At 47.0% G+C, this 24,438-nt stretch overlaps 30 non-coding genes across 30 annotated transcripts; all 30 read right to left on the bottom strand.

Annotated features, from left to right (window-relative positions):
* Positions 1 to 151: 151 nt before the first annotated feature.
* Positions 152 to 223, bottom strand: trnad-guc (transfer RNA aspartic acid (anticodon GUC)). The gene has a single exon. It is a non-coding gene; the product is annotated as a tRNA-Asp (tRNA).
* A 785-nt stretch (positions 224 to 1,008) lies between these two features.
* On the bottom strand, positions 1,009 to 1,080 carry trnad-guc (transfer RNA aspartic acid (anticodon GUC)). Its single transcript has one exon. It is a non-coding gene; the product is annotated as a tRNA-Asp (tRNA).
* A 785-nt stretch (positions 1,081 to 1,865) lies between these two features.
* On the bottom strand, positions 1,866 to 1,937 carry trnad-guc (transfer RNA aspartic acid (anticodon GUC)). The gene has a single exon. It is a non-coding gene; the product is annotated as a tRNA-Asp (tRNA).
* Positions 1,938 to 2,722: 785 nt separating this feature from the next.
* Positions 2,723 to 2,794, bottom strand: trnad-guc (transfer RNA aspartic acid (anticodon GUC)). Its single transcript has one exon. It is a non-coding gene; the product is annotated as a tRNA-Asp (tRNA).
* Positions 2,795 to 3,859: 1,065 nt separating this feature from the next.
* On the bottom strand, positions 3,860 to 3,931 carry trnad-guc (transfer RNA aspartic acid (anticodon GUC)). The gene has a single exon. It is a non-coding gene; the product is annotated as a tRNA-Asp (tRNA).
* Positions 3,932 to 4,715: 784 nt separating this feature from the next.
* trnad-guc (transfer RNA aspartic acid (anticodon GUC)) lies at positions 4,716 to 4,787 on the bottom strand. Its single transcript has one exon. It is a non-coding gene; the product is annotated as a tRNA-Asp (tRNA).
* Positions 4,788 to 5,292: 505 nt separating this feature from the next.
* On the bottom strand, positions 5,293 to 5,364 carry trnad-guc (transfer RNA aspartic acid (anticodon GUC)). The gene has a single exon. It is a non-coding gene; the product is annotated as a tRNA-Asp (tRNA).
* A 1,065-nt stretch (positions 5,365 to 6,429) lies between these two features.
* On the bottom strand, positions 6,430 to 6,501 carry trnad-guc (transfer RNA aspartic acid (anticodon GUC)). Its single transcript has one exon. It is a non-coding gene; the product is annotated as a tRNA-Asp (tRNA).
* Positions 6,502 to 7,285: 784 nt separating this feature from the next.
* trnad-guc (transfer RNA aspartic acid (anticodon GUC)) lies at positions 7,286 to 7,357 on the bottom strand. Its single transcript has one exon. It is a non-coding gene; the product is annotated as a tRNA-Asp (tRNA).
* Positions 7,358 to 7,862: 505 nt separating this feature from the next.
* On the bottom strand, positions 7,863 to 7,934 carry trnad-guc (transfer RNA aspartic acid (anticodon GUC)). The gene has a single exon. It is a non-coding gene; the product is annotated as a tRNA-Asp (tRNA).
* Positions 7,935 to 8,719: 785 nt separating this feature from the next.
* Positions 8,720 to 8,791, bottom strand: trnad-guc (transfer RNA aspartic acid (anticodon GUC)). Its single transcript has one exon. It is a non-coding gene; the product is annotated as a tRNA-Asp (tRNA).
* Positions 8,792 to 9,576: 785 nt separating this feature from the next.
* On the bottom strand, positions 9,577 to 9,648 carry trnad-guc (transfer RNA aspartic acid (anticodon GUC)). Its single transcript has one exon. It is a non-coding gene; the product is annotated as a tRNA-Asp (tRNA).
* A 1,065-nt stretch (positions 9,649 to 10,713) lies between these two features.
* Positions 10,714 to 10,785, bottom strand: trnad-guc (transfer RNA aspartic acid (anticodon GUC)). Its single transcript has one exon. It is a non-coding gene; the product is annotated as a tRNA-Asp (tRNA).
* Positions 10,786 to 11,569: 784 nt separating this feature from the next.
* trnad-guc (transfer RNA aspartic acid (anticodon GUC)) lies at positions 11,570 to 11,641 on the bottom strand. The gene has a single exon. It is a non-coding gene; the product is annotated as a tRNA-Asp (tRNA).
* A 505-nt stretch (positions 11,642 to 12,146) lies between these two features.
* Positions 12,147 to 12,218, bottom strand: trnad-guc (transfer RNA aspartic acid (anticodon GUC)). Its single transcript has one exon. It is a non-coding gene; the product is annotated as a tRNA-Asp (tRNA).
* Positions 12,219 to 13,283: 1,065 nt separating this feature from the next.
* Positions 13,284 to 13,355, bottom strand: trnad-guc (transfer RNA aspartic acid (anticodon GUC)). The gene has a single exon. It is a non-coding gene; the product is annotated as a tRNA-Asp (tRNA).
* A 784-nt stretch (positions 13,356 to 14,139) lies between these two features.
* trnad-guc (transfer RNA aspartic acid (anticodon GUC)) lies at positions 14,140 to 14,211 on the bottom strand. Its single transcript has one exon. It is a non-coding gene; the product is annotated as a tRNA-Asp (tRNA).
* Positions 14,212 to 14,716: 505 nt separating this feature from the next.
* On the bottom strand, positions 14,717 to 14,788 carry trnad-guc (transfer RNA aspartic acid (anticodon GUC)). Its single transcript has one exon. It is a non-coding gene; the product is annotated as a tRNA-Asp (tRNA).
* A 785-nt stretch (positions 14,789 to 15,573) lies between these two features.
* trnad-guc (transfer RNA aspartic acid (anticodon GUC)) lies at positions 15,574 to 15,645 on the bottom strand. Its single transcript has one exon. It is a non-coding gene; the product is annotated as a tRNA-Asp (tRNA).
* Positions 15,646 to 16,430: 785 nt separating this feature from the next.
* On the bottom strand, positions 16,431 to 16,502 carry trnad-guc (transfer RNA aspartic acid (anticodon GUC)). The gene has a single exon. It is a non-coding gene; the product is annotated as a tRNA-Asp (tRNA).
* Positions 16,503 to 17,287: 785 nt separating this feature from the next.
* Positions 17,288 to 17,359, bottom strand: trnad-guc (transfer RNA aspartic acid (anticodon GUC)). The gene has a single exon. It is a non-coding gene; the product is annotated as a tRNA-Asp (tRNA).
* A 785-nt stretch (positions 17,360 to 18,144) lies between these two features.
* On the bottom strand, positions 18,145 to 18,216 carry trnad-guc (transfer RNA aspartic acid (anticodon GUC)). Its single transcript has one exon. It is a non-coding gene; the product is annotated as a tRNA-Asp (tRNA).
* A 505-nt stretch (positions 18,217 to 18,721) lies between these two features.
* Positions 18,722 to 18,793, bottom strand: trnad-guc (transfer RNA aspartic acid (anticodon GUC)). The gene has a single exon. It is a non-coding gene; the product is annotated as a tRNA-Asp (tRNA).
* A 505-nt stretch (positions 18,794 to 19,298) lies between these two features.
* trnad-guc (transfer RNA aspartic acid (anticodon GUC)) lies at positions 19,299 to 19,370 on the bottom strand. The gene has a single exon. It is a non-coding gene; the product is annotated as a tRNA-Asp (tRNA).
* Positions 19,371 to 19,875: 505 nt separating this feature from the next.
* Positions 19,876 to 19,947, bottom strand: trnad-guc (transfer RNA aspartic acid (anticodon GUC)). Its single transcript has one exon. It is a non-coding gene; the product is annotated as a tRNA-Asp (tRNA).
* Positions 19,948 to 20,452: 505 nt separating this feature from the next.
* trnad-guc (transfer RNA aspartic acid (anticodon GUC)) lies at positions 20,453 to 20,524 on the bottom strand. Its single transcript has one exon. It is a non-coding gene; the product is annotated as a tRNA-Asp (tRNA).
* Positions 20,525 to 21,306: 782 nt separating this feature from the next.
* trnad-guc (transfer RNA aspartic acid (anticodon GUC)) lies at positions 21,307 to 21,378 on the bottom strand. The gene has a single exon. It is a non-coding gene; the product is annotated as a tRNA-Asp (tRNA).
* A 785-nt stretch (positions 21,379 to 22,163) lies between these two features.
* trnad-guc (transfer RNA aspartic acid (anticodon GUC)) lies at positions 22,164 to 22,235 on the bottom strand. The gene has a single exon. It is a non-coding gene; the product is annotated as a tRNA-Asp (tRNA).
* A 1,065-nt stretch (positions 22,236 to 23,300) lies between these two features.
* trnad-guc (transfer RNA aspartic acid (anticodon GUC)) lies at positions 23,301 to 23,372 on the bottom strand. Its single transcript has one exon. It is a non-coding gene; the product is annotated as a tRNA-Asp (tRNA).
* A 784-nt stretch (positions 23,373 to 24,156) lies between these two features.
* trnad-guc (transfer RNA aspartic acid (anticodon GUC)) lies at positions 24,157 to 24,228 on the bottom strand. Its single transcript has one exon. It is a non-coding gene; the product is annotated as a tRNA-Asp (tRNA).
* Positions 24,229 to 24,438: the final 210 nt, after the last annotated feature.

Below are 24,438 nucleotides of genomic sequence, written 5' to 3'. Positions count from 1 at the left end.
ACTGGGCGGAAACAATATCGGGTTTTTTTTGGTTTACTCTGCAGCGGAATATCTTCTCTCGATTGGTCATTAAAGACCACTCGTCTAGTTTCTGAAAAATTCAACTCTCTGATGAAGCCAACAGATTTATTCGTGTCTTATTAACAAGAAACTCCCCGTCAGGGAATCGAACCCTGGTCTTCTGCGTGACAAGCAGAGATACTGTCCACTATACTAACGAGGACTCCTTGAGTATATTTAATTGGCAGGTATCTGCCCGGGGTTAAGAGGAGGTATGCACTATAATTCTGTATTATTGGGGATGAACATCACTCCTGGCCAACGTTGAGAATTACTCCACTCCTTGGCTGAGAATCACGCCCTAGTACATGTATGTAGGAGCTGACTTCCATCCCAACCTCTTTACAAATGTCTTCAAACTCTTTCATTGTGATCAAAGTCAACTCCTGTTGAAGCCGTCAGACCAAGATCATCTGCAAAGAGCAGAGGGCCATATGCCCAATGCTAAACAAGCCGCCGTTTCCGTGGTGTAGTGGTCATCACGTTCGCCTCACACGCGAAAGGTCCCCAGTTCGAAACTGGGCGGAAACACTCCAGGCTGACGTTGAGCTTTTCTCCACTCCTTGGCTGTGAACCACGCCCTTGTACATGTATGTAGGAGCTGACTTCCATCCCAACCTCTTTACAAATGTCTTCAAACTCTTTCATTGTGATCAAAGTCAACTCCTGATGAAGCCGTCAGACCAAGATCATCTGCAAAGAGCAGAGGGCCATATGCCCAATGACAAACAAGCCGCCGTTTCCGTGGTGTAGTGGTAAACACGTTTGCCTCACATGCGAAAGGTCCCCATTTCGAAACTGGGCGGAAACAATATCGGGTTTTTTTTGGTTTACTCTGCAGCGGACAATCTTCTCTCGATTGGTCATTAAAGACCACTCGTCTAGTTTCTGCAAAATTCAACTCTCTGATGAAGCCAACAGATTTATTCGTGGCTTATTAACAAGAAACTCCCCGTCAGGGAATCGAACCCTGGTCTTCTGCGTGACAAGCAGAGATACTGTCCACTATACTAACGAGGACTCCTTGAGTATATTTAATTGGCAGGTATCTGGCCGGGGTTAAGAGGAGGTATGCACTATAATTCTGTATTATTGGGGATGAACATCACTCCGGGCCAACGTTGAGAATTTCTCCACTCCTTGGCTGAGAACCACGCCCTAGTACATGTATGTAGGAGCTGACTTCCATCCCAACCTCTTTACAAATGTCTTCAAACTCTTTCATTGTGATCAAAGTCAACTCCTGATGAAGCCGTCAGACCAAGATCATCTGCAAAGAGCAGAGGGTCAATTGCCCAATGCAAAACAATCCGCCGTTTCCGTGGTGTAGTGCTCATCACGTTCGCCTCACACGCGAAAGGTCCCCAGTTCGAAACTGGGCGGAAACAATCCAGGCTGACGTTGAGCTTTTCTCCACTCCTTGGCTGTGAACCATGCCCTTGTACATGTATGTAGGAGCTGACTTCCATCCCAACCTCTTTACAAATGTCTTCAAACTCTTTCATTGTGATCAAAGTCAACTCCTGATGAAGCCGTCAGACCAAGATCATCTGCAAAGAGCAGAGGGCCATATGCCCAATGCTAAACAAGCCGCCGTTTCCGTGGTGTAGTGGTCATCACGTTCGCCTCACACGCGGAAGGCCCCCAGTTCGAAACTGGGCGGAAACAATATCGGGTTTTTTTTGGTTTACTCTGCAGCGGAATATCTTCTCTCGATTGGTCATTAAAGACCACTCGTCTAGTTTCTGCAAAATTCAACTCTCTGATGAAGCCAACAGATTTATTCGTGTCTTATTAACAAGAAACTCCCCGTCAGGGAATCGAACCCTGGTCTTCTGCGTGACAAGCAGAGATACTGTCCACTATACTAACGAGGACTCCTTGAGTATATTTAATTGGCAGGTATCTGCCCGGGGTTAAGAGGAGGTATGCACTATAATTCTGTATTATTGGGGATGAACATCACTCCTGGCCAACGTTGAGAATTACTCCACTCCTTGGCTGAGAATCACGCCCTAGTACATGTATGTAGGAGCTGACTTCCATCCCAACCTCTTTACAAATGTCTTCAAACTCTTTCATTGTGATCAAAGTCAACTCCTGATGAATCCGTCAGACCAAGATCATCTGCAAAGAGCAGAGGGCCATATGCCCAATGCAAAACAAGCCGCCGTTTCCGTGGTGTAGTGGTCATCACGTTCGCCTCACACGCGAAAGGTCCCCAGTTCGAAACTGGGCGGAAACACTCCAGGCTGATGTTGAGCTTTTCTCCACTCCTTGGCTGTGAACCACGCCCTTGTACATGTATGTAGGAGCTGACTTCCATCCCAACCTCTTTACAAATGTCTTCAAACTCTTTCATTGTGATCAAAGTCAACTCCTGATGAAGCCGTCAGACCAAGATCATCTGCAAAGAGCAGAGGGCCATATGCCCAATGCTAAACAAGCCGCCGTTTCCGTGGTGTAGTGGTCATCACGTTCGCCTCACACGCGGAAGGCCCCCAGTTCGAAACTGGGCGGAAACAATATCGGGTTTTTTTTGGTTTACTCTGCAGCGGAATATCTTCTCTCGATTGGTCATTAAAGACCACTCGTCTAGTTTCTGCAAAATTCAACTCTCTGATGAAGCCAACAGATTTATTCGTGGCTTATTAACAAGAAACTCCCCGTCAGGGAATCGAACCCTGGTCTTCTGCGTGACAAGCAGAGATACTGTCCACTATACTAACGAGGACTCCTTGAGTATATTTAATTGGCAGGTATCTGGCCGGGGTTAAGAGGATGTATGCACTATAATTCTGTATTATTGGGGATGAACATCACTCCGGGCCAACGTTGAGAATTTCTCCACTCCTTGGCTGAGAACCACGGTCTCGTACATGTATGTAGGAGCTGACTTCCATCCCAACCTCTTTACAAATGTCTTCAAACTCTTTCATTGTGATCAAAGTCAACTCCTGATGAAGCCGTCAGACCAAGATCATCTGCAAAGAGCAGAGGGCCATATGCCCAATGCAAAACAAGCCGCCGTTTCCGTGGTGTAGTGGTCATCACGTTCGCCTCACACGCGAAAGGTCCCCAGTTCGAAACTGGGCGGAAACAATCCAGGCTGACGTTGAGCTTTTCTCCACTCCTTGGCTGTGAACCATGCCCTTGTACATGTATGTAGGAGCTGACTTCCATCCCAACTTCTTTACAAATGTCTTCAAACTCTTTCATTGTGATCAAAGTCAACTCCTGATGAAGCCGTCAGACCAAGATCATCTGCAAAGAGCAGAGGGCCATATGCCCAATGCTAAACAAGCCGCCGTTTCCGTGGTGTAGTGGTCATCACGTTCGCCTCACACGCGAAAGGTCTCCAGTTCGAAACTGGGCGGAAACAATCCAGGCTGACGTTGAGCTTTTCTCCACTCCTTGGCTGTGAACCATGCCCTTGTACATGTATGTAGGAGCTGACTTCCATCCCAACCTCTTTACAAATGTCTTCAAACTCTTTCATTGTGATCAAAGTCAACTCCTGATGAAGCCGTCAGACCAAGATCATCTGCAAAGAGCAGAGGGCCATATGCCCAATGCTAAACAAGCCGCCGTTTCCGTGGTGTAGTGGTCATCACGTTCGCCTCACACGCGGAAGGCCCCCAGTTCGAAACTGGGCGGAAACAATATCGGGTTTTTTTTGGTTTACTCTGCAGCGGAATATCTTCTCTCGATTGGTCATTAAAGACCACTCGTCTAGTTTCTGCAAAATTCAACTCTCTGATGAAGCCAACAGATTTATTCGTGTCTTATTAACAAGAAACTCCCCGTCAGGGAATCGAACCCTGGTCTTCTGCGTGACAAGCAGAGATACTGTCCACTATACTAACGAGGACTCCTTGAGTATATTTAATTGGCAGGTATCTGCCCGGGGTTAAGAGGAGGTATGCACTATAATTCTGTATTATTGGGGATGAACATCACTCCTGGCCAACGTTGAGAATTACTCCACTCCTTGGCTGAGAATCACGCCCTAGTACATGTATGTAGGAGCTGACTTCCATCCCAACCTCTTTACAAATGTCTTCAAACTCTTTCATTGTGATCAAAGTCAACTCCTGATGAATCCGTCAGACCAAGATCATCTGCAAAGAGCAGAGGGCCATATGCCCAATGCAAAACAAGCCGCCGTTTCCGTGGTGTAGTGGTCATCACGTTCGCCTCACACGCGAAAGGTCCCCAGTTCGAAACTGGGCGGAAACACTCCAGGCTGACGTTGAGCTTTTCTCTACTCCTTGGCTGAGAACCACGCCCTTGTACATGTATGTAGGAGCTGACTTCAATCCCAACCTCTTTACAAATGTCTTCAAACTCTTTCATTGTGATCAAAGTCAACTCCTGATGAAGCCGTCAGACCAAGATCATCTGCAAAGAGCAGAGGGCCATATGCCCAATGCCAAACAAGCCGCTGTTTCGTGGTGTAGTGGTCATCACGTTCGCCTCACACGCGAAAGGTCCCCAGTTCGAAACTGGGCGGAAACAATATCGTTTTTTTTTTGGTTTACTCTGCAGCGGAATATCTTCTCTCGATTGGTCATTAAAGACCACTCGTCTAGTTTCTGCAAAATTCAACTCTCTGATGAAGCCAACAGATTTATTCGTGGCTTATTAACAAGAAGCTCCCCGTCAGGGAATCGAACCCTGGTCTTCTGCGTGACAAGCAGAGATACTGTCCACTATACTAACGAGGACTCCTTGAGTATATTTAATTGGCAGGTATCTGGCCGGGGTTAAGAGGAGGTATGCACTATAATTCTGTATTATTGGGGATGAACATCACTCCGGGCCAACGTTGAGAATTTCTCCACTCCTTGGCTGAGAACCACGGTCTCGTACATGTATGTAGGAGCTGACTTCCATCCCAACCTCTTTACAAATGTCTTCAAACTCTTTCATTGTGATCAAAGTCAACTCCTGATGAAGCCGTCAGACCAAGATCATCTGCAAAGAGCAGAGGGCCATATGCCCAATGCCAAACAAGCCGCCGTTTCCGTGGTGTAGTGGTCATCACGTTCGCCTCACACGCGAAAGGTCCCCAGTTCGAAACTGGGCGGAAACAATATCGGTTTTTTTTTGGTTTACTCTGCAGCGGAATATCTTCTCTCGATTGGTCATTAAAGACCACTCGTCTAGTTTCTGCAAAATTCAACTCTCTGATGAAGCCAACAGATTTATTCGTGGTTTATTAACAAGAAACTCCCCGTCAGGGAATCGAACCCTGGTCTTCTGCGTGACAAGCAGAGATACTGTCCACTATACTAACGAGGACTCCTTGAGTATATTTAATTGGCAGGTATCTGGCCGGGGTTAAGAGGAGGTATGCACTATAATTCTGTATTATTGGGGATGAACATCACTCCGGGCCAACGTTGAGAATTTCTCCACTCCTTGGCTGAGAACCACGGTCTTGTACATGTATGTAGGAGCTGACTTCCATCCCAACCTCTTTACAAATGTCTTCAAACTCTTTCATTGTGATCAAAGTCAACTCCTGATGAAGCCGTCAGACCAAGATCATCTGCAAAGAGCAGAGGGCCATATGCCCAATGCAAAACAAGCCGCCGTTTCCGTGGTGTAGTGGTCATCACGTTCGCCTCACACGCGAAAGGTCCCCAGTTCGAAACTGGGCGGAAACAATCCAGGCTGACGTTGAGCTTTTCTCCACTCCTTGGCTGTCAACCATGCCCTTGTACATGTATGTAGGAGCTGACTTCCATCCCAACCTCTTTACAAATGTCTTCAAACTCTTTCATTGTGATCAAAGTCAACTCCTGATGAAGCCGTCAGACCAAGATCATCTGCAAAGAGCAGAGGGCCATATGCCCAATGCTAAACAAGCCGCCGTTTCCGTGGTGTAGTGGTCATCACGTTCGCCTCACACGCGAAAGGTCCCCAGTTCGAAACTGGGCGGAAACACTCCAGGCTGATGTTGAGCTTTTCTCCACTCCTTGGCTGTGAACCACGCCCTTGTACATGTATGTAGGAGCTGACTTCCATCCCAACCTCTTTACAAATGTCTTCAAACTCTTTCATTGTGATCAAAGTCAACTCCTGATGAAGCCGTCAGACCAAGATCATCTGCAAAGAGCAGAGGGCCATATGCCCAATGCTAAACAAGCCGCCGTTTCCGTGGTGTAGTGGTCATCACGTTCGCCTCACACGCGGAAGGCCCCCAGTTCGAAACTGGGCGGAAACAATATCGGGTTTTTTTTGGTTTACTCTGCAGCGGAATATCTTCTCTCGATTGGTCATTAAAGACCACTCGTCTAGTTTCTGAAAAATTCAACTCTCTGATGAAGCCAACAGATTTATTCGTGTCTTATTAACAAGAAACTCCCCGTCAGGGAATCGAACCCTGGTCTTCTGCGTGACAAGCAGAGATACTGTCCACTATACTAACGAGGACTCCTTGAGTATATTTAATTGGCAGGTATCTGCCCGGGGTTAAGAGGAGGTATGCACTATAATTCTGTATTATTGGGGATGAACATCACTCCTGGCCAACGTTGAGAATTACTCCACTCCTTGGCTGAGAATCACGCCCTAGTACATGTATGTAGGAGCTGACTTCCATCCCAACCTCTTTACAAATGTCTTCAAACTCTTTCATTGTGATCAAAGTCAACTCCTGATGAAGCCGTCAGACCAAGATCATCTGCAAAGAGCAGAGGGCCATATGCCCAATGCAAAACAAGCCGCCGTTTCCGTGGTGTAGTGGTCATCACGTTCGCCTCACACGCGAAAGGTCCCCAGTTCGAAACTGGGCGGAAACACTCCAGGCTGACGTTGAGCTTTTCTCCACTCCTTGGCTGAGAACCACGCCCTTGTACATGTATGTAGGAGCTGACTTCCATCCCAACCTCTTTACAAATGTCTTCAAACTCTTTCATTGTGATCAAAGTCAACTCCTGATGAAGCCGTCAGACCAAGATCATCTGCAAAGAGCAGAGGGCCATATGCCCAATGCCAAACAAGCCGCCGTTTCGTGGTGTAGTGGTCATCACGTTCGCCTCACACGCGAAAGGTCCCCAGTTCGAAACTGGGCGGAAACAATATCGTTTTTTTTTTGGTTTACTCTGCAGCGGAATATCTTCTCTCGATTGGTCATTAAAGACCACTCGTCTAGTTTCTGCAAAATTCAACTCTCTGATGAAGCCAACAGATTTATTCGTGGCTTATTAACAAGAAGCTCCCCGTCAGGGAATCGAACCCTGGTCTTCTGCGTGACAAGCAGAGATACTGTCCACTATACTAACGAGGACTCCTTGAGTATATTTAATTGGCAGGTATCTGGCCGGGGTTAAGAGGAGGTATGCACTATAATTCTGTATTATTGGGGATGAACATCACTCCGGGCCAACGTTGAGAATTTCTCCACTCCTTGGCTGAGAACCACGGTCTCGTACATGTATGTAGGAGCTGACTTCCATCCCAACCTCTTTACAAATGTCTTCAAACTCTTTCATTGTGATCAAAGTCAACTCCTGATGAAGCCGTCAGACCAAGATCATCTGCAAAGAGCAGAGGGCCATATGCCCAATGCCAAACAAGCCGCCGTTTCCGTGGTGTAGTGGTCATCACGTTCGCCTCACACGCGAAAGGTCCCCAGTTCGAAACTGGGCGGAAACAATATCGGTTTTTTTTTGGTTTACTCTGCAGCGGAATATCTTCTCTCGATTGGTCATCAAAGACCACTCGTCTAGTTTCTGCAAAATTCAACTCTCTGATGAAGCCAACAGATTTATTCGTGGCTTATTAACAAGAAACTCCCCGTCAGGGAATCGAACCCTGGTCTTCTGCGTGACAAGCAGAGATACTGTCCACTATACTAACGAGGACTCCTTGAGTATATTTAATTGGCAGGTATCTGGCCGGGGTTAAGAGGAGGTATGCACTATAATTCTGTATTATTGGGGATGAACATCACTCCAGGCTGACGTTGAGCTTTTCTCCACTCCTTGGCTGTGAACCATGCCCTTGTACATGTATGTAGGAGCTGACTTCCATCCCAACCTCTTTACAAATGTCTTCAAACTCTTTCATTGTGATCAAAGTCAACTCCTGATGAAGCCGTCAGACCAAGATCATCTGCAAAGAGCAGAGGGCCATATGCCCAATGCTAAACAAGCCGCCGTTTCCGTGGTGTAGTGGTCATCACGTTCGCCTCACACGCGAAAGGTCCCCAGTTCGAAACTGGGCGGAAACACTCCAGGCTGACGTTGAGCTTTTCTCCACTCCTTGGCTGTGAACCACGCCCTTGTACATGTATGTAGGAGCTGACTTCCATCCCAACCTCTTTACAAATGTCTTCAAACTCTTTCATTGTGATCAAAGTCAACTCCTGATGAAGCCGTCAGACCAAGATCATCTGCAAAGAGCAGAGGGCCATATGCCCAATGCTAAACAAGCCGCCGTTTCCGTGGTGTAGTGGTCATCACGTTCGCCTCACACGCGGAAGGCCCCCAGTTCGAAACTGGGCGGAAACAATATCGGGTTTTTTTTGGTTTACTCTGCAGCGGAATATCTTCTCTCGATTGGTCATTAAAGACCACTCGTCTAGTTTCTGAAAAATTCAACTCTCTGATGAAGCCAACAGATTTATTCGTGTCTTATTAACAAGAAACTCCCCGTCAGGGAATCGAACCCTGGTCTTCTGCGTGACAAGCAGAGATACTGTCCACTATACTAACGAGGACTCCTTGAGTATATTTAATTGGCAGGTATCTGCCCGGGGTTAAGAGGAGGTATGCACTATAATTCTGTATTATTGGGGATGAACATCACTCCTGGCCAACGTTGAGAATTACTCCACTCCTTGGCTGAGAATCACGCCCTAGTACATGTATGTAGGAGCTGACTTCCATCCCAACCTCTTTACAAATGTCTTCAAACTCTTTCATTGTGATCAAAGTCAACTCCTGTTGAAGCCGTCAGACCAAGATCATCTGCAAAGAGCAGAGGGCCATATGCCCAATGCTAAACAAGCCGCCGTTTCCGTGGTGTAGTGGTCATCACGTTCGCCTCACACGCGAAAGGTCCCCAGTTCGAAACTGGGCGGAAACACTCCAGGCTGACGTTGAGCTTTTCTCCACTCCTTGGCTGTGAACCACGCCCTTGTACATGTATGTAGGAGCTGACTTCCATCCCAACCTCTTTACAAATGTCTTCAAACTCTTTCATTGTGATCAAAGTCAACTCCTGATGAAGCCGTCAGACCAAGATCATCTGCAAAGAGCAGAGGGCCATATGCCCAATGACAAACAAGCCGCCGTTTCCGTGGTGTAGTGGTAAACACGTTTGCCTCACATGCGAAAGGTCCCCATTTCGAAACTGGGCGGAAACAATATCGGGTTTTTTTTGGTTTACTCTGCAGCGGACAATCTTCTCTCGATTGGTCATTAAAGACCACTCGTCTAGTTTCTGCAAAATTCAACTCTCTGATGAAGCCAACAGATTTATTCGTGGCTTATTAACAAGAAACTCCCCGTCAGGGAATCGAACCCTGGTCTTCTGCGTGACAAGCAGAGATACTGTCCACTATACTAACGAGGACTCCTTGAGTATATTTAATTGGCAGGTATCTGGCCGGGGTTAAGAGGAGGTATGCACTATAATTCTGTATTATTGGGGATGAACATCACTCCGGGCCAACGTTGAGAATTTCTCCACTCCTTGGCTGAGAACCACGCCCTAGTACATGTATGTAGGAGCTGACTTCCATCCCAACCTCTTTACAAATGTCTTCAAACTCTTTCATTGTGATCAAAGTCAACTCCTGATGAAGCCGTCAGACCAAGATCATCTGCAAAGAGCAGAGGGTCAATTGCCCAATGCAAAACAAGCCGCCGTTTCCGTGGTGTAGTGGTCATCACGTTCGCCTCACACGCGAAAGGTCCCCAGTTCGAAACTGGGCGGAAACAATCCAGGCTGACGTTGAGCTTTTCTCCACTCCTTGGCTGTGAACCATGCCCTTGTACATGTATGTAGGAGCTGACTTCCATCCCAACCTCTTTACAAATGTCTTCAAACTCTTTCATTGTGATCAAAGTCAACTCCTGATGAAGCCGTCAGACCAAGATCATCTGCAAAGAGCAGAGGGCCATATGCCCAATGCTAAACAAGCCGCCGTTTCCGTGGTGTAGTGGTCATCACGTTCGCCTCACACGCGAAAGGTCTCCAGTTCGAAACTGGGCGGAAACAATCCAGGCTGACGTTGAGCTTTTCTCCACTCCTTGGCTGTGAACCATGCCCTTGTACATGTATGTAGGAGCTGACTTCCATCCCAACCTCTTTACAAATGTCTTCAAACTCTTTCATTGTGATCAAAGTCAACTCCTGATGAAGCCGTCAGACCAAGATCATCTGCAAAGAGCAGAGGGCCATATGCCCAATGCTAAACAAGCCGCCGTTTCCGTGGTGTAGTGGTCATCACGTTCGCCTCACACGCGGAAGGCCCCCAGTTCGAAACTGGGCGGAAACAATATCGGGTTTTTTTTGGTTTACTCTGCAGCGGAATATCTTCTCTCGATTGGTCATTAAAGACCACTCGTCTAGTTTCTGCAAAATTCAACTCTCTGATGAAGCCAACAGATTTATTCGTGTCTTATTAACAAGAAACTCCCCGTCAGGGAATCGAACCCTGGTCTTCTGCGTGACAAGCAGAGATACTGTCCACTATACTAACGAGGACTCCTTGAGTATATTTAATTGGCAGGTATCTGCCCGGGGTTAAGAGGAGGTATGCACTATAATTCTGTATTATTGGGGATGAACATCACTCCTGGCCAACGTTGAGAATTACTCCACTCCTTGGCTGAGAATCACGCCCTAGTACATGTATGTAGGAGCTGACTTCCATCCCAACCTCTTTACAAATGTCTTCAAACTCTTTCATTGTGATCAAAGTCAACTCCTGATGAATCCGTCAGACCAAGATCATCTGCAAAGAGCAGAGGGCCATATGCCCAATGCAAAACAAGCCGCCGTTTCCGTGGTGTAGTGGTCATCACGTTCGCCTCACACGCGAAAGGTCCCCAGTTCGAAACTGGGCGGAAACACTCCAGGCTGACGTTGAGCTTTTCTCTACTCCTTGGCTGAGAACCACGCCCTTGTACATGTATGTAGGAGCTGACTTCAATCCCAACCTCTTTACAAATGTCTTCAAACTCTTTCATTGTGATCAAAGTCAACTCCTGATGAAGCCGTCAGACCAAGATCATCTGCAAAGAGCAGAGGGCCATATGCCCAATGCCAAACAAGCCGCTGTTTCGTGGTGTAGTGGTCATCACGTTCGCCTCACACGCGAAAGGTCCCCAGTTCGAAACTGGGCGGAAACAATATCGTTTTTTTTTTGGTTTACTCTGCAGCGGAATATCTTCTCTCGATTGGTCATTAAAGACCACTCGTCTAGTTTCTGCAAAATTCAACTCTCTGATGAAGCCAACAGATTTATTCGTGGCTTATTAACAAGAAGCTCCCCGTCAGGGAATCGAACCCTGGTCTTCTGCGTGACAAGCAGAGATACTGTCCACTATACTAACGAGGACTCCTTGAGTATATTTAATTGGCAGGTATCTGGCCGGGGTTAAGAGGAGGTATGCACTATAATTCTGTATTATTGGGGATGAACATCACTCCGGGCCAACGTTGAGAATTTCTCCACTCCTTGGCTGAGAACCACGGTCTCGTACATGTATGTAGGAGCTGACTTCCATCCCAACCTCTTTACAAATGTCTTCAAACTCTTTCATTGTGATCAAAGTCAACTCCTGATGAAGCCGTCAGACCAAGATCATCTGCAAAGAGCAGAGGGCCATATGCCCAATGCCAAACAAGCCGCCGTTTCCGTGGTGTAGTGGTCATCACGTTCGCCTCACACGCGAAAGGTCCCCAGTTCGAAACTGGGCGGAAACAATATCGGTTTTTTTTTGGTTTACTCTGCAGCGGAATATCTTCTCTCGATTGGTCATTAAAGACCACTCGTCTAGTTTCTGCAAAATTCAACTCTCTGATGAAGCCAACAGATTTATTCGTGGTTTATTAACAAGAAACTCCCCGTCAGGGAATCGAACCCTGGTCTTCTGCGTGACAAGCAGAGATACTGTCCACTATACTAACGAGGACTCCTTGAGTATATTTAATTGGCAGGTATCTGGCCGGGGTTAAGAGGAGGTATGCACTATAATTCTGTATTATTGGGGATGAACATCACTCCGGGCCAACGTTGAGAATTTCTCCACTCCTTGGCTGAGAACCACGGTCTTGTACATGTATGTAGGAGCTGACTTCCATCCCAACCTCTTTACAAATGTCTTCAAACTCTTTCATTGTGATCAAAGTCAACTCCTGATGAAGCCGTCAGACCAAGATCATCTGCAAAGAGCAGAGGGCCATATGCCCAATGCAAAACAAGCCGCCGTTTCCGTGGTGTAGTGGTCATCACGTTCGCCTCACACGCGAAAGGTCCCCAGTTCGAAACTGGGCGGAAACAATCCAGGCTGACGTTGAGCTTTTCTCCACTCCTTGGCTGTCAACCATGCCCTTGTACATGTATGTAGGAGCTGACTTCCATCCCAACCTCTTTACAAATGTCTTCAAACTCTTTCATTGTGATCAAAGTCAACTCCTGATGAAGCCGTCAGACCAAGATCATCTGCAAAGAGCAGAGGGCCATATGCCCAATGCTAAACAAGCCGCCGTTTCCGTGGTGTAGTGGTCATCACGTTCGCCTCACACGCGAAAGGTCCCCAGTTCGAAACTGGGCGGAAACACTCCAGGCTGATGTTGAGCTTTTCTCCACTCCTTGGCTGTGAACCACGCCCTTGTACATGTATGTAGGAGCTGACTTCCATCCCAACCTCTTTACAAATGTCTTCAAACTCTTTCATTGTGATCAAAGTCAACTCCTGATGAAGCCGTCAGACCAAGATCATCTGCAAAGAGCAGAGGGCCATATGCCCAATGCTAAACAAGCCGCCGTTTCCGTGGTGTAGTGGTCATCACGTTCGCCTCACACGCGGAAGGCCCCCAGTTCGAAACTGGGCGGAAACAATATCGGGTTTTTTTTGGTTTACTCTGCAGCGGAATATCTTCTCTCGATTGGTCATTAAAGACCACTCGTCTAGTTTCTGAAAAATTCAACTCTCTGATGAAGCCAACAGATTTATTCGTGTCTTATTAACAAGAAACTCCCCGTCAGGGAATCGAACCCTGGTCTTCTGCGTGACAAGCAGAGATACTGTCCACTATACTAACGAGGACTCCTTGAGTATATTTAATTGGCAGGTATCTGCCCGGGGTTAAGAGGAGGTATGCACTATAATTCTGTATTATTGGGGATGAACATCACTCCTGGCCAACGTTGAGAATTACTCCACTCCTTGGCTGAGAATCACGCCCTAGTACATGTATGTAGGAGCTGACTTCCATCCCAACCTCTTTACAAATGTCTTCAAACTCTTTCATTGTGATCAAAGTCAACTCCTGATGAAGCCGTCAGACCAAGATCATCTGCAAAGAGCAGAGGGCCATATGCCCAATGCAAAACAAGCCGCCGTTTCCGTGGTGTAGTGGTCATCACGTTCGCCTCACACGCGAAAGGTCCCCAGTTCGAAACTGGGCGGAAACACTCCAGGCTGACGTTGAGCTTTTCTCCACTCCTTGGCTGAGAACCACGCCCTTGTACATGTATGTAGGAGCTGACTTCCATCCCAACCTCTTTACAAATGTCTTCAAACTCTTTCATTGTGATCAAAGTCAACTCCTGATGAAGCCGTCAGACCAAGATCATCTGCAAAGAGCAGAGGGCCATATGCCCAATGCCAAACAAGCCGCCGTTTCGTGGTGTAGTGGTCATCACGTTCGCCTCACACGCGAAAGGTCCCCAGTTCGAAACTGGGCGGAAACAATATCGTTTTTTTTTTGGTTTACTCTGCAGCGGAATATCTTCTCTCGATTGGTCATTAAAGACCACTCGTCTAGTTTCTGCAAAATTCAACTCTCTGATGAAGCCAACAGATTTATTCGTGGCTTATTAACAAGAAGCTCCCCGTCAGGGAATCGAACCCTGGTCTTCTGCGTGACAAGCAGAGATACTGTCCACTATACTAACGAGGACTCCTTGAGTATATTTAATTGGCAGGTATCTGGCCGGGGTTAAGAGGAGGTATGCACTATAATTCTGTATTATTGGGGATGAACATCACTCCGGGCCAACGTTGAGAATTTCTCCACTCCTTGGCTGAGAACCACGGTCTCGTACATGTATGTAGGAGCTGACTTCCATCCCAACCTCTTTACAAATGTCTTCAAACTCTTTCATTGTGATCAAAGTCAACTCCTGATGAAGCCGTCAGACCAAGATCATCTGCAAAGAGCAGAGGGCCATATGCCCAATGCCAAACAAGCCGCCGTTTCCGTGGTGTAGTGGTCATCACGTTCGCCTCACACGCGAAAGGTCCCCAGTTCGAAACTGGGCGGAAACAATATCGGTTTTTTTTTGGTTTACTCTGCAGCGGAATATCTTCTCTCGATTGGTCATCAAAGACCACTCGTCTAGTTTCTGCAAAATTCAACTCTCTGATGAAGCCAACAGATTTATTCGTGGCTTATTAACAAGAAACTCCCCGTCAGGGAATCGAACCCTGGTCTTCTGCGTGACAAGCAGAGATACTGTCCACTATACTAACGAGGACTCCTTGAGTATATTTAATTGGCAGGTATCTGGCCGGGGTTAAGAGGAGGTATGCACTATAATTCTGTATTATTGGGGATGAACATCACTCCAGGCTGACGTTGAGCTTTTCTCCACTCCTTGGCTGTGAACCATGCCCTTGTACATGTATGTAGGAGCTGACTTCCATCCCAACCTCTTTACAAATGTCTTCAAACTCTTTCATTGTGATCAAAGTCAACTCCTGATGAAGCCGTCAGACCAAGATCATCTGCAAAGAGCAGAGGGCCATATGCCCAATGCTAAACAAGCCGCCGTTTCCGTGGTGTAGTGGTCATCACGTTCGCCTCACACGCGAAAGGTCCCCAGTTCGAAACTGGGCGGAAACACTCCAGGCTGACGTTGAGCTTTTCTCCACTCCTTGGCTGTGAACCACGCCCTTGTACATGTATGTAGGAGCTGACTTCCATCCCAACCTCTTTACAAATGTCTTCAAACTCTTTCATTGTGATCAAAGTCAACTCCTGATGAAGCCGTCAGACCAAGATCATCTGCAAAGAGCAGAGGGCCATATGCCCAATGCTAAACAAGCCGCCGTTTCCGTGGTGTAGTGGTCATCACGTTCGCCTCACACGCGGAAGGCCCCCAGTTCGAAACTGGGCGGAAACAATATCGGGTTTTTTTTGGTTTACTCTGCAGCGGAATATCTTCTCTCGATTGGTCATTAAAGACCACTCGTCTAGTTTCTGAAAAATTCAACTCTCTGATGAAGCCAACAGATTTATTCGTGTCTTATTAACAAGAAACTCCCCGTCAGGGAATCGAACCCTGGTCTTCTGCGTGACAAGCAGAGATACTGTCCACTATACTAACGAGGACTCCTTGAGTATATTTAATTGGCAGGTATCTGCCCGGGGTTAAGAGGAGGTATGCACTATAATTCTGTATTATTGGGGATGAACATCACTCCTGGCCAACGTTGAGAATTACTCCACTCCTTGGCTGAGAATCACGCCCTAGTACATGTATGTAGGAGCTGACTTCCATCCCAACCTCTTTACAAATGTCTTCAAACTCTTTCATTGTGATCAAAGTCAACTCCTGTTGAAGCCGTCAGACCAAGATCATCTGCAAAGAGCAGAGGGCCATATGCCCAATGCTAAACAAGCCGCCGTTTCCGTGGTGTAGTGGTCATCACGTTCGCCTCACACGCGAAAGGTCCCCAGTTCGAAACTGGGCGGAAACACTCCAGGCTGACGTTGAGCTTTTCTCCACTCCTTGGCTGTGAACCACGCCCTTGTACATGTATGTAGGAGCTGACTTCCATCCCAACCTCTTTACAAATGTCTTCAAACTCTTTCATTGTGATCAAAGTCAACTCCTGATGAAGCCGTCAGACCAAGATCATCTGCAAAGAGCAGAGGGCCATATGCCCAATGACAAACAAGCCGCCGTTTCCGTGGTGTAGTGGTAAACACGTTTGCCTCACATGCGAAAGGTCCCCATTTCGAAACTGGGCGGAAACAATATCGGGTTTTTTTTGGTTTACTCTGCAGCGGACAATCTTCTCTCGATTGGTCATTAAAGACCACTCGTCTAGTTTCTGCAAAATTCAACTCTCTGATGAAGCCAACAGATTTATTCGTGGCTTATTAACAAGAAACTCCCCGTCAGGGAATCGAACCCTGGTCTTCTGCGTGACAAGCAGAGATACTGTCCACTATACTAACGAGGACTCCTTGAGTATATTTAATTGGCAGGTATCTGGCCGGGGTTAAGAGGAGGTATGCACTATAATTCTGTATTATTGGGGATGAACATCACTCCGGGCCAACGTTGAGAATTTCTCCACTCCTTGGCTGAGAACCACGCCCTAGTACATGTATGTAGGAGCTGACTTCCATCCCAACCTCTTTACAAATGTCTTCAAACTCTTTCATTGTGATCAAAGTCAACTCCTGATGAAGCCGTCAGACCAAGATCATCTGCAAAGAGCAGAGGGTCAATTGCCCAATGCAAAACAATCCGCCGTTTCCGTGGTGTAGTGCTCATCACGTTCGCCTCACACGCGAAAGGTCCCCAGTTCGAAACTGGGCGGAAACAATCCAGGCTGACGTTGAGCTTTTCTCCACTCCTTGGCTGTGAACCATGCCCTTGTACATGTATGTAGGAGCTGACTTCCATCCCAACCTCTTTACAAATGTCTTCAAACTCTTTCATTGTGATCAAAGTCAACTCCTGTTGAAGCCGTCAGACCAAGATCATCTGCAAAGAGCAGAGGGCCATATGCCCAATGCTAAACAAGCCGCCGTTTCCGTGGTGTAGTGGTCATCACGTTCGCCTCACACGCGGAAGGCCCCCAGTTCGAAACTGGGCGGAAACAATATCGGGTTTTTTTTGGTTTACTCTGCAGCGGACAATCTTCTCTCGATTGGTCATTAAAGACCACTCGTCTAGTTTCTGCAAAATTCAACTCTCTGATGAAGCCAACAGATTTATTCGTGGCTTATTAACAAGAAACTCCCCGTCAGGGAATCGAACCCTGGTCTTCTGCGTGACAAGCAGAGATACTGTCCACTATACTAACGAGGACTCCTTCAGTATATTTAATTGGCAGGTATCTGGCCGGGGTTAAGAGGAGGTATGCACTATAATTCTGTATTATTGGGGATGAACATCACTCCGGGCCAACGTTGAGAATTTCTCCACTCCTTGGCTGAGAACCACGCCCTAGTACATGTATGTAGGAGCTGACTTCCATCCCAACCTCTTTACAAATGTCTTCAAACTCTTTCATTGTGATCAAAGTCAACTCCTGATGAAGCCGTCAGACCAAGATCATCTGCAAAGAGCAGAGGGTCAATTGCCCAATGCAAAACAATCCGCCGTTTCCGTGGTGTAGTGGTCATCACGTTCGCCTCACACGCGAAAGGTCCCCAGTTCGAAACTGGGCGGAAACAATCCAGGCTGACGTTGAGCTTTTCTCCACTCCTTGGCTGTGAACCATGCCCTTGTACATGTATGTAGGAGCTGACTTCCATCCCAACCTCTTTACAAATGTCTTCAAACTCTTTCATTGTGATCAAAGTCAACTCCTGTTGAAGCCGTCAGACCAAGATCATCTGCAAAGAGCAGAGGGCCATATGCCCAATGCTAAACAAGCCGCCGTTTCCGTGGTGTAGTGGTCATCACGTTCGCCTCACACGCGGAAGGCCCCCAGTTCGAAACTGGGCGGAAACAATATCGGTTTTTTTTTGGTTTACTCTGCAGCGGACAATCTTCTCTCGATTGGTCATTAAAGACCACTCGTCTAGTTTCTGCAAAATTCAACTCTCTGATGAAGCCAACAGATTTATTCGTGGCTTATTAACAAGAAACTCCCCGTCAGGGAATCGAACCCTGGTCTTCTGCGTGACAAGCAGAGATACTGTCCACTATACTAACGAGGACTCCTTGAGTATATTTAATTGGCAGGTATCTGGCCGGGGTTAAGAGAAGGTATGCACTATAATTCTGTATTATTGGGGATGAACATCACTCCGGGCCAACGTTGAGAATTTCTCCACTCCTTGGCTGAGAACCACGCCCTAGTACATGTATGTAGGAGCTGACTTCCATCCCAACCTTTTAACAAATGTCTTCAAACTCTTTCATTGTGATCAAAGTCAACTCCTGATGAAGCCGTCAGACCAAGATCATCTGCAAAGAGCAGAGGGCCATATGCCCAATGACAAACAAGCCGCCGTTTCCGTGGTGTAGTGGTCATCACGTTCGCCTCACACGCGAAAGGTCCCCAGTTCGAAACTGGGCGGAAACAATATCGTTTTTTTTTTGGTTTACTCTGCAGCGGAATATCTTCTCTCGATTGGTCATTAAAGACCACTCGTCTAGTTTCTGCAAAATTCAACTCTCTGATGAAGCCAACAGATTTATTCGTGGCTTATTAACAAGAAGCTCCCCGTCAGGGAATCGAACCCTGGTCTTCTGCGTGACAAGCAGAGATACTGTCCACTATACTAACGAGGACTCCTTGAGTATATTTAATTGGCAGGTATCTGGCCGGGGTTAAGAGGAGGTATGCACTATAATTCTGTATTATTGGGGATGAACATCACTCCGGGCCAACGTTGAGAATTTCTCCACTCCTTGGCTGAGAACCACGCCCTAGTACATGTATGTAGGAGCTGACTTCCATCCCAACCTTTTAACAAATGTCTTCAAACTCTTTCATTGTGATCAAAGTCAACTCCTGTTGAAGCCGTCAGACCAAGATCATCTGCAAAGAGCAGAGGGCCATATGCCCAATGCTAAACAAGCCGCCGTTTCCGTGGTGTAGTGGTCATCACGTTCGCCTCACACGCGGAAGGCCCCCAGTTCGAAACTGGGCGGAAACAATATCGGTTTTTTTTTGGTTTACTCTGCAGCGGACAATCTTCTCTCGATTGGTCATTAAAGACCACTCGTCTAGTTTCTGCAAAATTCAACTCTCTGATGAAGCCAACAGATTTATTCGTGGCTTATTAACAAGAAACTCCCCGTCAGGGAATCGAACCCTGGTCTTCTGCGTGACAAGCAGAGATACTGTCCACTATACTAACGAGGACTCCTTGAGTATATTTAATTGGCAGGTATCTGGCCGGGGTTAAGAGAAGGTATGCACTATAATTCTGTATTATTGGGGATGAACATCACTCCGGGCCAACGTTGAGAATTTCTCCACTCCTTGGCTGAGAACCACGCCCTAGTACATGTATGTAGGAGCTGACTTCCATCCCAACCTTTTAACAAATGTCTTCAAACTCTTTCATTGTGATCAAAGTCAACTCCTGATGAAGCCGTCAGACCAAGATCATCTGCAAAGAGCAGAGGGCCATATGCCCAATGACAAACAAGCCGCCGTTTCCGTGGTGTAGTGGTCATCACGTTCGCCTCACACGCGAAAGGTCCCCAGTTCGAAACTGGGCGGAAACAATATCGTTTTTTTTTTGGTTTACTCTGCAGCGGAATATCTTCTCTCGATTGGTCATTAAAGACCACTCGTCTAGTTTCTGCAAAATTCAACTCTCTGATGAAGCCAACAGATTTATTCGTGGCTTATTAACAAGAAGCTCCCCGTCAGGGAATCGAACCCTGGTCTTCTGCGTGACAAGCAGAGATACTGTCCACTATACTAACGAGGACTCCTTGAGTATATTTAATTGGCAGGTATCTGGCCGGGGTTAAGAGGAGGTATGCACTATAATTCTGTATTATTGGGGATGAACATCACTCCGGGCCAACGTTGAGAATTTCTCCACTCCTTGGCTGAGAACCACGGTCTCGTACATGTATGTAGGAGCTGACTTCCATCCCAACCTCTTTACAAATGTCTTCAAACTCTTTCATTGTGATCAAAGTCAACTCCTGATGAAGCCGTCAGACCAAGATCATCTGCAAAGAGCAGAGGGCCATATGCCCAATGCCAAACAAGCCGCCGTTTCCGTGGTGTAGTGGTCATCACGTTCGCCTCACACGCGAAAGGTCCCCAGTTCGAAACTGGGCGGAAACAATATCGGTTTTTTTTTGGTTTACTCTGCAGCGGAATATCTTCTCTCGATTGGTCATCAAAGACCACTCGTCTAGTTTCTGCAAAATTCAACTCTCTGATGAAGCCAACAGATTTATTCGTGGCTTATTAACAAGAAACTCCCCGTCAGGGAATCGAACCCTGGTCTTCTGCGTGACAAGCAGAGATACTGTCCACTATACTAACGAGGACTCCTTGAGTATATTTAATTGGCAGGTATCTGGCCGGGGTAAGGAGGAATGCACTATAATTCTGTATTATTGGGGATGAACATCACTCCAGGCTGACGTTGAGCTTTTCTCCACTCCTTGGCTGTGAACCATGCCCTTGTACATGTATGTAGGAGCTGACTTCCATCCCAACCTCTTTACAAATGTCTTCAAACTCTTTCATTGTGATCAAAGTCAACTCCTGATGAAGCCGTCAGACCAAGATCATCTGCAAAGAGCAGAGGGCCATATGCCCAATGCTAAACAAGCCGCCGTTTCCGTGGTGTAGTGGTCATCACGTTCGCCTCACACGCGAAAGGTCCCCAGTTCGAAACTGGGCGGAAACACTCCAGGCTGACGTTGAGCTTTTCTCCACTCCTTGGCTGTGAACCACGCCCTTGTACATGTATGTAGGAGCTGACTTCCATCCCAACCTCTTTACAAATGTCTTCAAACTCTTTCATTGTGATCAAAGTCAACTCCTGATGAAGCCGTCAGACCAAGATCATCTGCAAAGAGCAGAGGGCCATATGCCCAATGCTAAACAAGCCGCCGTTTCCGTGGTGTAGTGGTCATCACGTTCGCCTCACACGCGGAAGGCCCCCAGTTCGAAACTGGGCGGAAACAATATCGGGTTTTTTTTGGTTTACTCTGCAGCGGAATATCTTCTCTCGATTGGTCATTAAAGACCACTCGTCTAGTTTCTGAAAAATTCAACTCTCTGATGAAGCCAACAGATTTATTCGTGTCTTATTAACAAGAAACTCCCCGTCAGGGAATCGAACCCTGGTCTTCTGCGTGACAAGCAGAGATACTGTCCACTATACTAACGAGGACTCCTTGAGTATATTTAATTGGCAGGTATCTGCCCGGGGTTAAGAGGAGGTATGCACTATAATTCTGTATTATTGGGGATGAACATCACTCCTGGCCAACGTTGAGAATTACTCCACTCCTTGGCTGAGAATCACGCCCTAGTACATGTATGTAGGAGCTGACTTCCATCCCAACCTCTTTACAAATGTCTTCAAACTCTTTCATTGTGATCAAAGTCAACTCCTGTTGAAGCCGTCAGACCAAGATCATCTGCAAAGAGCAGAGGGCCATATGCCCAATGCTAAACAAGCCGCCGTTTCCGTGGTGTAGTGGTCATCACGTTCGCCTCACACGCGAAAGGTCCCCAGTTCGAAACTGGGCGGAAACACTCCAGGCTGACGTTGAGCTTTTCTCCACTCCTTGGCTGTGAACCACGCCCTTGTACATGTATGTAGGAGCTGACTTCCATCCCAACCTCTTTACAAATGTCTTCAAACTCTTTCATTGTGATCAAAGTCAACTCCTGATGAAGCCGTCAGACCAAGATCATCTGCAAAGAGCAGAGGGCCATATGCCCAATGACAAACAAGCCGCCGTTTCCGTGGTGTAGTGGTAAACACGTTTGCCTCACATGCGAAAGGTCCCCATTTCGAAACTGGGCGGAAACAATATCGGGTTTTTTTTGGTTTACTCTGCAGCGGACAATCTTCTCTCGATTGGTCATTAAAGACCACTCGTCTAGTTTCTGCAAAATTCAACTCTCTGATGAAGCCAACAGATTTATTCGTGGCTTATTAACAAGAAACTCCCCGTCAGGGAATCGAACCCTGGTCTTCTGCGTGACAAGCAGAGATACTGTCCACTATACTAACGAGGACTCCTTGAGTATATTTAATTGGCAGGTATCTGGCCGGGGTTAAGAGGAGGTATGCACTATAATTCTGTATTATTGGGGATGAACATCACTCCGGGCCAACGTTGAGAATTTCTCCACTCCTTGGCTGAGAACCACGCCCTAGTACATGTATGTAGGAGCTGACTTCCATCCCAACCTCTTTACAAATGTCTTCAAACTCTTTCATTGTGATCAAAGTCAACTCCTGATGAAGCCGTCAGACCAAGATCATCTGCAAAGAGCAGAGGGTCAATTGCCCAATGCAAAACAAGCCGCCGTTTCCGTGGTGTAGTGGTCATCACGTTCGCCTCACACGCGAAAGGTCCCCAGTTCGAAACTGGGCGGAAACAATCCAGGCTGACGTTGAGCTTTTCTCCACTCCTTGGCTGTGAACCATGCCCTTGTACATGTATGTAGGAGCTGACTTCCATCCCAACCTCTTTACAAATGTCTTCAAACTCTTTCATTGTGATCAAAGTCAACTCCTGATGAAGCCGTCAGACCAAGATCATCTGCAAAGAGCAGAGGGCCATATGCCCAATGCTAAACAAGCCGCCGTTTCCGTGGTGTAGTGGTCATCACGTTCGCCTCACACGCGAAAGGTCTCCAGTTCGAAACTGGGCGGAAACAATCCAGGCTGACGTTGAGCTTTTCTCCACTCCTTGGCTGTGAACCATGCCCTTGTACATGTATGTAGGAGCTGACTTCCATCCCAACCTCTTTACAAATGTCTTCAAACTCTTTCATTGTGATCAAAGTCAACTCCTGATGAAGCCGTCAGACCAAGATCATCTGCAAAGAGCAGAGGGCCATATGCCCAATGCTAAACAAGCCGCCGTTTCCGTGGTGTAGTGGTCATCACGTTCGCCTCACACGCGGAAGGCCCCCAGTTCGAAACTGGGCGGAAACAATATCGGGTTTTTTTTGGTTTACTCTGCAGCGGAATATCTTCTCTCGATTGGTCATTAAAGACCACTCGTCTAGTTTCTGCAAAATTCAACTCTCTGATGAAGCCAACAGATTTATTCGTGTCTTATTAACAAGAAACTCCCCGTCAGGGAATCGAACCCTGGTCTTCTGCGTGACAAGCAGAGATACTGTCCACTATACTAACGAGGACTCCTTGAGTATATTTAATTGGCAGGTATCTGCCCGGGGTTAAGAGGAGGTATGCACTATAATTCTGTATTATTGGGGATGAACATCACTCCTGGCCAACGTTGAGAATTACTCCACTCCTTGGCTGAGAATCACGCCCTAGTACATGTATGTAGGAGCTGACTTCCATCCCAACCTCTTTACAAATGTCTTCAAACTCTTTCATTGTGATCAAAGTCAACTCCTGATGAATCCGTCAGACCAAGATCATCTGCAAAGAGCAGAGGGCCATATGCCCAATGCAAAACAAGCCGCCGTTTCCGTGGTGTAGTGGTCATCACGTTCGCCTCACACGCGAAAGGTCCCCAGTTCGAAACTGGGCGGAAACACTCCAGGCTGACGTTGAGCTTTTCTCTACTCCTTGGCTGAGAACCACGCCCTTGTACATGTATGTAGGAGCTGACTTCAATCCCAACCTCTTTACAAATGTCTTCAAACTCTTTCATTGTGATCAAAGTCAACTCCTGATGAAGCCGTCAGACCAAGATCATCTGCAAAGAGCAGAGGGCCATATGCCCAATGCCAAACAAGCCGCTGTTTCGTGGTGTAGTGGTCATCACGTTCGCCTCACACGCGAAAGGTCCCCAGTTCGAAACTGGGCGGAAACAATATCGTTTTTTTTTTGGTTTACTCTGCAGCGGAATATCTTCTCTCGATTGGTCATTAAAGACCACTCGTCTAGTTTCTGCAAAATTCAACTCTCTGATGAAGCCAACAGATTTATTCGTGGCTTATTAACAAGAAGCTCCCCGTCAGGGAATCGAACCCTGGTCTTCTGCGTGACAAGCAGAGATACTGTCCACTATACTAACGAGGACTCCTTGAGTATATTTAATTGGCAGGTATCTGGCCGGGGTTAAGAGGAGGTATGCACTATAATTCTGTATTATTGGGGATGAACATCACTCCGGGCCAACGTTGAGAATTTCTCCACTCCTTGGCTGAGAACCACGGTCTCGTACATGTATGTAGGAGCTGACTTCCATCCCAACCTCTTTACAAATGTCTTCAAACTCTTTCATTGTGA

The sequence above is a fragment of the Pungitius pungitius genome, unplaced genomic scaffold (assembly GCF_949316345.1).
Source record: "Pungitius pungitius unplaced genomic scaffold, fPunPun2.1 scaffold_25, whole genome shotgun sequence".
NCBI classification, from domain to species: Eukaryota; Metazoa; Chordata; class Actinopteri; order Perciformes; family Gasterosteidae; genus Pungitius; species Pungitius pungitius.
Note: the sequence above shows the minus strand (reverse complement) of the source record. Positions and strands in the feature narration are given on the sequence as shown.